This window comes from Calypte anna, chromosome Z, assembly GCF_003957555.1.
Source record: "Calypte anna isolate BGI_N300 chromosome Z, bCalAnn1_v1.p, whole genome shotgun sequence".
Taxonomy (NCBI): domain Eukaryota; kingdom Metazoa; phylum Chordata; class Aves; order Apodiformes; family Trochilidae; genus Calypte; species Calypte anna.
Genome location: NC_044274.1, coordinates 65671078 through 65681273, shown reverse-complemented (window position 1 = coordinate 65681273; position 10196 = coordinate 65671078).

The following is a 10196-nucleotide window of genomic DNA, read 5'->3' as shown; positions in this document are numbered from 1 at the left end:
TTTGCTTTACACTAGTTTTTTCTCCCTCTGCGTATTTTTCCTCAGGTGTTGATCCCATGCAGATGAGCTTTACATCATCACAGCAAACCTGTAACTGAAATGGGCAGAGTCACAGGCTTTTATTTAATTGTCTCTCTCTTTAACTCTGTGCAACTAGCATTTCCTACACAGGGAAAGATTGCTGCAAACCACCCTCCTACTCCATACAGTCACTTCTATATCTGTGTACATAACCATGCTTTAAATTAGCATTCAAACACCACATACTGCACAGTGTTTGGGCCTGCCCTAAAACAGGATTTAGAAGGGAAAATTCTTGCCATGAGCTAGTGCTAAAAAAAGAGCACTAGCAGTGCTTTAGGATACCTGTGTAGCTTTCCACACTGCCTGCAAAGTCAAGACACAAAGATTGCCCTCCTCCTCTCCCTTCTGTCCATTACTTCTCTGATTTTACTCCTGGCAGTCATGTCCTCTGAGCACTGAGATGCTTCCTCCCCTCGAGAAGGAGGAGGAACTCCCCTCTGGTGTTTACAGATTAAAGATCTTGGGAATTGTTCTGCAAAGACAATACAGCACATGTAGGAAAAAATACATGCATAAATATAAGCACTTAGAAGACAAAGAGAGGGATTCTTAATCTTGTATTAATACTCAAGATGTTTTTATAAAGAAACCAGGAGAGCCAAGCAATTAACTGTCTTAGAAGAGGAACTGCAGAAGATATCCTGCAGCAATTTGCAGTTAGAACAAGTCTACTAGGAATGACAGGTAGGGTTGCTTTTTCTTGAAACTGGCAGGTTCAACCACAGTTCTTCACTTGCAATTGCTGTAAGAGTGAGGCACATACTTCAAACCTACAGCTGCCTTTGAATGGCAGAGAGTTTCTGGGAGTGGATGTGCACTTGTATTAGCATGAGAAGAGGAGAGACTCCTGTGAAGAAGCACACTAAAGGCACAGAGGACAACAGAGTAAATGAAGCAACAGCCTTGAGAGACAATTTTGAGCTCCCAGTGTTAGGATGCTAAGGCTGTGACTGCAGGACAGGCATATGACAGTCATATGATTGTGTAAACAAGACTGAGCATCATCACCCATTAACAGTTAATCTCTACTCCAAATCGAAAGGACTTGCAAAAACTCAAATATTGTCTCTCCCTTAAGTTGTAAGAGTAATAGCATATATCAAAGTTTGTTATGAAAGCCCAGCACATTGGCTTGACATGCATCCTCTTCAGTAAAGCAGGACATAGAGAAACAGAATTGGGAACTGTTCACACTTTACCTGGAATTGTCTGGACAGGCAGCATGCAGATATGTGGCTAAATCTGGAAGTTTAGCACAGCCAGGATGGTACCTAAAATGATCTTTCATCCATCAAAACTGCTGTTCCCAAGAGGAAAGACCACATGGGAGATGGTGCGATAGCTGACCTTGCTAAAACCTGCTAGTGAAACTCACTGTGAGACAATGGCTAACAGAAGGCTCTGCTCTGGATGGCAGAACAAAATCTGCTGTTTGGCCAGAAAGTTTATGTGCCATGGAATCTGCTGAGTAAATAAATCCCTCAGCACAGATAGATTCCAAAGAAGAGCTTCAGCCAATCAGCTGGTGATGGTGTCAGTGGGAAATGGAGGACTGCAAGTTGCATACACTCGCAGGGAAAGAGGTCAGAAAAATGTTCCCAAGGACCTCAGCCTTATGAGAAGCATCAGCCTAAGATAATAAGCTAGAAAAATTCCACCTTCAGGCAACAACTGTGAATAGCATCCACAACACTCACAGCAGACCAACTGCCCTAGAAGAGCAAACCAGACCCCACAGCTAAATGAAATATAGCCTTTGCCATAAATAATTATGTGGAAAAAGTGTCTTTTTGTGTTGGCACACAAATCAGCCTCTCATCTGCTGGAGTGTAAAGTGGAGCCACAGCAGTTACTTCATAGCCTTGTGCCAGTTACCATAGAAAAGCAGGTATGAAACACAACTCTGAGTCTGTCCTCTAGTGGCTTCCACATATCACAGAATCATAGAATTGGCTGGGTTTGAAGGGACCTCAGAGATCATCGAGTCCAACCCTTTTACCACCGTTGCGGTTGCTAGACTATGGCACTGAGTGCCACATCCAGTCTCTTTTTAAATAGCTCCAGGGACGGAGAATCCACTACTTCCCTGGGCAGCCCATTCCAACGCCGGATCACTCTCTCCGTAAAGAAATTCTTTCTAATATCTAACCTAAACCTCCCCTGGCACAACTTAAGACCATGCCCTCTTGTCTTGTTGAAAGTCGTCTGGCAAAAGAGACCAACGTCCACCCGGTTACAACCTCCTTTCAGGTAGTTGTAGACAGCGATGAGGTCTCCCCTGAGCCTCCTCTTCTCCAGGATGAACAGCCCCAGCTCTCTCAGCCTCTCCTCATAGGGTCTGTGCTCGAGTCCCTTCACCAGCCTGGTTGCCCTCCTTTGGACCTGTTCCAGGACCTCTACATCCTTCCTGAACTGGGGGGTCCAGAACTGGACACAGTACTCGAGGTGTGGCCTCACCAGTGCTGAGTACAGGGGCAGAATCACTTCCTTGGACCTGCTGGCGACGCTGTTCCGGATACAGGCCAGGATGCCATTGGCTTTCTTGGCCACCTGGGCACACTGCTGGCTCATGTTCAGCTTCCTGTCAATCCAGACTCCCAGGTCCCTTTCTGCCTGGCTGCTCTCCAGCCATTCTGTCCCCAGCTTGTAGCGCTGCATGGGGTTGTTGTGGCGAAAGTGCAGGACCTCATCCCATTGGAATCAGCCCAACTCTCCAGTCTGTCCAGGTCCCTCTGCAGAGCCCTCCTGCCTTCCAGCTGATCAACACTTCCCCCCAGCTTAGTGTCGTCTGCAAATTTGCTGATGACGGACTCAATTCCCTCATCTAGATCATCAATGAAGATATTGAACAGAACTGGGCCCAACACTGATCCCTGGGGGACACCACTAGTGACCGGCTGCCAACTGGATGCAGCCCCATTCAGCACCACTCTCTGGGCCCGGCCCTCCAGCCAGTTCTTAACCCAGCACAGGGTGCTCCTGTCCAAGCCACGGGCTGATAGTTTTTCCAGGAGGATGCTGTGGGAGACGGTGTCAAAGGCCTTGCTGAAGTCCAGGTAGACCACATCCACAGCCTTCTCCTCATCCACCAGTCGGGTCACCTGATCAGGTTGGTCAGGCATGACCTGCCCTTCCTAAACCCGTGCTGGCTGGGTCTGATCCCTTGCCCATCCTGCAGGTGCTGTGTGATTGCACTGAGGATGATCTGTTCCATGACCCTGCCAGGTACTGAGGTCAGGCCCATGTTCAAAGCGTGGTGGATTAGATCACAAAGTTGACAAAAAAGTCTCAAAAAGGAAATAAGGAAAATGTATGTTAGTTGGCCATACTTCCAAATTAAAGTGTCATATCCTGTTGTATGTGTATATAGGTGTCTAGCTTCAAAGCAAATGTAGCTCTTTCTTTGGGGGTGAAACAAATAAATAAATAAATAAATAGGGTGAAGGACCAGACTTAGCTTCCTAACTTGCTTGTTTCCTTATATGCTGTCTACAGACTCCAAGATTTTTCTGTCTTATTGTGCTATTTTGATCATTAATGTTTTCACTCAAATGCACAAACACCATTATCTTCAAAGATACCCGCTTCTTATTGTCTGATTTGTGTCTGAGGCATTTCAATGTTACCAAGGCATGATAAGCAATTGGAAAACTAATTTTGTATCTGACCTTTGAACAAAAACCCATCAGTTCTTGCTCAAAATTTGGTTCTTTAAAGTTTGTTCAAGTAGCCCATTCTCTTGGCATGGCTTTGTCTTTACCTCATTGTGGCTAAAATGCATAATAAAAAATAGCATAATTTTTTGTTTTCTCTCACAAATGTTGTGAAGCAGCTAATGTCACTGTGGGTATGAAATGGAAAAGGTGATGCTGCAGGGTGCTGTTAGGTACAGATTTTTTAGGGAAATCAGTGGAGCTGTATTTAATAACACCATGGTATTGTACCTTATATATCCACCCAATGCAATGTACCTAAGATCACACAAAAACATATCACCCTACAACATCTTTTGTCTGTCCAACAATAATTGTTCATATTATTTTAGATGGTATAATTATCTCAGCAGACAAGCTGACAAGAGAAAATGAGCATATAAAACTGTAGCAAATGTGCTTGGACTAAGTAGGGTCTTGCTTTACTGCAAAAAGTAATTGTACTATTTTTTAAAATGGAATTAGTACTCATTCAAGTTCACTATACAGCATACTAGAGTGCTTAGGACACGCATCTGGGAAAGGAGATACAAATCATATTTGCTTGGGTGTAGGATTTAAATTCCATCATCTGACCAGAATTACTTGGACAGGAATGCCTAAGTGGCTTTTGTATTCTGTATAGAAATTGTCACGCTTGTTTTGTCTTGTTACTTCCCTAATTTTCGTCCTTTTTGAGAGAAACACTTTATGCCGTAAGCTAAGTGGAAAATACAGGTGTGAATGCAAAAGAGTTTAAGTGTTTTAATCATATGGAAATAATGAGGTCTGTAAAACATGCCTTAACTACTTCCCTTTCCTGTTTGGTTATTCACAAGTATGGCCAGCCATACTTTTACATACACAAGCTTAGCATGTGATCAAACTATATAGTTAGAACAGCAGCTTTTGCAAGCTGGGTAAAGGACGAGTGTGATCTTCTGTAATGAGCCAAAAGCTGTTTCTCCTCAGCACTCACACGGGAAGTGCCAGAAGAACCAGACAGCCCTGGAGTTATAAAAAGGTAAATATTGGGAGCAGCGCAATTAAAAGTCAAGGCCACAGAGAACTGCTTTCTCACTCTCTTGCTCACCCTCATGATATGCAGGACATCCTGGCAGGCAATCCAAAGAAAGGAGGAATGAAAGATTCTAGTCAGTGAGTAACCCAGGCTGAGAAGGACCCAGAGCTGACTGCATTGCCTTGCTGCCTCTCTGCCCAGTTGTGGTAATGAGCACAGAAATAAAAAGCCCAGCAAATCAAGCAGGAGTTAAAATGTTTTATATGGGGTTTTGCTGCTGGGCAGCATAGCCCCTTAATTTGCTGTCTGTACGTGGAGGGTTCCTGTCTGCAAATTATTCTGGGAACAATGCTATGAGAAGTTTCCTCAAAATGACCTGATGCCCACTCTCCATACTAGTAGAGGCGCTTGCATTTTAAAGACCTGCTATTCAGAAATTCCTTTGCACCTTGGTAAGCTCTCTATGCAGCTGAAAAAGGAACATGAGATTTATCTGAAAATATTCAGTGCTTGTCAGCAGTGAAAATTACAGAATTTACAAAATAACCTGACAAAATCACTTGCATCTTTATACTAGCCAGTGTAGCTATGGTAACTATAGCAGGTTATTCTTCTAGATCATAGGCTGGTCACAGAGTTTCACGTCCCTCTTCAAGTAAGGCCAGTGCCCCTAGTTTTCCTCCAAGGACTTTTCTAAATGTAAACTTTAAAGAAAAAAAAAACAGATTTATATAAAAATATGAACTAGAAGTGACTGCCTTAGACTCTTTGTTACATCCTGTACAGACACTATTGTGTAGAGCAAGAGAAGGTTAATATTCATTTTGCATCTTTCACTTCCAAAGACCATTCAGCTGAACTGAATTAAAACCTTGAATTTCAAATAGCACTGTCCCTTAGAGATTTGAAGCAGTTTTAAAATAGTCATAATTTGGTACAATTTTCCTGAGAGTCTTTTTGTGGTTAAGCCTGTGAATGAATGGCACCTGAACTTTTCAGCTCAACAGGCAATTTATTTCATTTTATGAGCAGACCTTTAGTTCCAGAAACGCATCCCTAAAATTTGCAGTGAAAGAGAGCAGAAAAATTACTAACGCTCCGTGCTTCTCACACAGGCACAGAATTTGTTAGTGAAATGTGCCCAGAGAGCACACAAAGTAACTTAATTCTGCAAGGGAAAATAAAAAGCTTTGCAGCAGTCCCTGGGGGTTAATTCCTGTCTGACACTCAGTTTGGAAGTCTTGTGTTTTGCTTCTTTTTTAGCATTTTCTTTTTTAGCATCTGCAAAAAGAATACTGTTCCTGACTGCATTGCAACACAGAGCAAATAACTGAGAGACAACATATTTTAAGAGATAGTTTGGAGAGCCATTTGACTCTGTTTCTAAATTAAAATGTTTGTCCCTGTCTCTGAAATACTTATTTTGTGGTCTGCAATAGTAAGACTATTGGAGCAAGACAGGGAGGATGTTGGATCACCAGAGCACACACATATAAGCAGAGTAACATACATTTCTCTGAATGCCATCACACTTGTGGTCCATCTGAAATTCTGCCATCATTTAACATATTGCAATGTAACTCACACAGGCTTTTTTTTTTTTTCTTGTTATGAACATTCCTAATGTTTTGATCAGAAAAGCTAAGGAAGCACAGAAAAGCTTACTATGCGTGTGTGCGTCTGTGTGCAATATTGTCTAAAAAGAACTGGACTACAATTAGCAGTGTGTTGCAGTCATCTTTAGATGTGTGCATTTTAGGTAGAAGAGATTATAGGAATAGTAATGAAGTATCTACAAGATGAATTATTTATTGGTATATGCCTGAAAAATCTGGAATGCAGTTGTACAGAGGAGGCTGAATACAGGGGAGGACTGGGAAATACACAAAGAGTGCTTAGTCTCAAATAGAAAATCAAATGCGCAGACCAGGATGAAAAGGAGATCAAAATATTTCAGCCTTTTCAGAGAACATTAATGTACCCTAGAGAGCTGAGCCAGCATGAGTTCCTCCCCTTTGGAGTTGTATTTCATCTCCTTTCTGTTGTCTAAAATCAAACACAGTAGCCATGACATATGAACTCACTGTGTCTCCGTTAATCAACAAAGGACTTTGAAACTTTTTGTCCCCAGTATCAATACCAAAAAAACGGAAGAAAAAACCAGAGAAAGTCACTGTATGTAGTTTGCTTATCACCAATATTGTCTTCATGTTCAAAGCAGCCATCAGAGATGTCTGCTGCTTCTTTTTTAAGAAGAATGTAAGCAGGAAATACATACTAATTAAATCTGGATTTTTTTTTACATAAACATGTAGCAAGGAAAGAAAAAAAAAGTAAGTTAGCTTTTGAAGTGAACAGCAGACACCTACAAGGAGAAAATACCTATTGTGCAGATGGCAGCATAGGGATAACCAGGTAATTATTGTTATCCAGTAGCTGAATGTAAAGGATTAACTTTACGTTGTCACTGTATATACACTGTCACTGTAATGGAGAGCTTCCCAGAGTGTTTGTAGAAGATGCACACCCCTTACAACTGATCAGGTGTCCTGGTTTGACCCAGGCCCAACGAGGCACCGTGACAGCATCTTCGTATTGAGCTATTGAGGAACATTGAAACAACCAGCGAGCAGATGAGGTTGGCCAGAATAAAGGTAATTTTTTACTGTGCACCAGTATCCACCAAGGCTTTATACTTCTGTAGCTCTGATGTGTCAGGCCATCAAATCCACACAGTTCCGTAAGTTTGGTTGTCCCTCTCCTCCACCTGGCTGGAGGTAGGACACCCTAATGCCATCGAATCATAGAATCATAGAATTAGCCGGGTTGGAAGGGACCTCAGAGATCATCTAGTCCAACCCTTGACCCACCGGAGCAGTTGCTAGACCATGGCACTGAGTGCCACATCCAGTCTTTTTTTAAATAGCTCCAGGGACGGAGAATCTACCACCTCACCGGGCAGTCCATTCCATAGCCTAATCACCCTCTCCGTGAAGAAATTCTTTCTAATATCTAACCTAAACCTCCCCTGGCACAACTTAAGACCATGCCCTCTTGTCTTGTTGAAAGTCGTCTGGCAAAAGAGACCAACGTCCACCCGGTTACAACCTCCTTTCAGGTAGTTGTAGACAGCGATGAGGTCTCCCCTGAGCCTCCTCTTCTTCAGGCTGAACAGCCCCAGCTCTCTCAGCCTCTCCTCATAGGGCCTGTGCTCGAGTCCCTTCACCAGCCTGGTTGCCCTCCTTTGGACCTGTTCCAGGACCTCTACATCCTTCTTAAACTGAGGGGCCCAGAACTGGACACAGTACTCGAGGTGTGGCCTAACCAGGGCTGAGTACAGGGGAAGAATCACCTCCCTGGACCTGCTGGTGATGCTGTTTTTGATACAGGCCAGGATGCCATTGGCCTTCTTGGCCACCTGGGCACACTGCTGGCTCATGTTCAGTTTCTTGTCGATGCAGACTCCCAGGTCTCTTTCTGCCTGGCTGCTCTTCAGCCACTCTGTCCCCAGCCTGTAGCGCTGCATGGGGTTGTTGTGGCGAAAGTGCAGGACCCGGCACTTGGCCTTGTTGAACCTCATCCCGTTGGAATCGGCCCAGCTCTCCAGTCTGTCCAGGTCCCTCTGCAGAGCCCTCCTGCCTTCGAGTTGGTCCACACTTCCTCCCAGCTTGGTGTCATCTGCGAATTTGCTGATGATGGACTCAATCCCTTCGTCTAAGTCGTCGATAAAGATATTAAACAGAACTGGGCCCAATACTGATCCCTGGGGGACACCACTAGTGACTGGCCGCCAACTGGATGCAGCCCCGTTCAGCACCACTCTCTGGGCCCAGCCCTCCAGCCAGTTCCTAACCCAGCACAGGGTGCTCCTGTCCAAGCTGTGGGCTGACAGCTTTTTCAGGAGAATGCTATGGGGGACGGTGTCAAAGGCTTTGCTGAAATCCAGGTAAACCACATCCACCGCCTTCCCCTCATCCACCAGACGGGTCACCTGATCATAAAAGGAGATCAGGTTGGTCAGGCAGGACCTGCCCTTCCTAAACCCGTGCTGGCTGGGTCTGATCCCTTGCCCATCCTGCAGGTGCTGTGTGATTGCACTGAGGATGATCTGCTCCATAACCCTGCCAGGCACTGAGGTCAGACTGACGGGCCTGTAGTTTCCCGGGTCCTCCTTCCGGCCCTTTTTGTGGATTGGCGTGACATTCGCCAACTTCCAATCGTCTGGGATGTCCCCCGTGAGCCAGGACTGTTGGTAGATGATAGAGAGAGGCTTGGCGAGCTCTTCTGCCAGCTCCCTCATCACTCTTGGGTGGATCCCATCCGGTCCCATAGACTTGTGGGGGTCCAAGCAGCTCAAGAGGTCCCTGACTGTGTCCTTCAATATTACAGGGGGGCTGTTAGATTTTTATCACCTTGGGATAAAGGGATAGAATCTGATTTTGCCCTCCAGAAGGAGAAAAAGAGTAAAAAGGTCACACCTGCAAACCCTCCTTTAGGGAGGAACAGACAAGATAAATGATAAAAATCGACCAAACAGAGTATTCCATCCCATACATGTCATACTCAGTATAAATTTGAGGGATCACGAGGGTCGAACCCCTTCCTTCCCTTCCTTCTTCACCTGTCCCTGTTTGCTTCGGCATCCTGGGAGGATTCCATCCATTCATCTGCCTGTGGTTCTGATCTGTGCCAGCCTGATTCTGTGTGTTCCAGCCTCCAGCTCCCAATTGCTGCTGACCCCAGGAGTCCAGCCTGGACTGTCCCAGAGCTGTCCTGCAGCCTTGGTGGTGACGTGAGACTTACTGGGGGAGGAAGGGGGAGGAACGTGGTATCAATTTTCCTGTATATTTGTATATATTTAGCAATTTTTTCCTTTTTGTCATTACTGTTTCATCAAAGCTGTGTAGTTTAGTTTCCAACCCATAAGTCTATCTCCCTTACTCTCTCTCCTTTCTTTATCAGGGAGGGGAGGGGCATTAATAGAGAGCATCTGTCATTCAGTTTAATTGCCAGGCAGTGTTAAACTGTGACATCAGGTTATACATGTACTGGTAAAACATGTCATGCTAAAAATGCTATTGATTTCTCCTGGTAAAATGTAATCAGATTTTTGGCTGAGAACAAGTCTTACACTTTTTTTTTTAATTTTAATTTTTCTTTGTAATATGTTTTTTGGTTTGGTTTGGTTTGGTTTGGTTTGGTTTGGTTTGGTTTTTTCTGGCTTCTCACAGCTTCCTCCCTGTCCCTAACAGATTTTTCACATACTTGGCAAACTTAATTGCAACTGGCTGAAGGAGGCAAGACTCTAATATGTATGCTGATACATACTTCATGCAATCTCTCACAAGAGCAGTAGGACCCCCACCTCCACCCCTCTAAGTGACAGCTTACAGAAAACT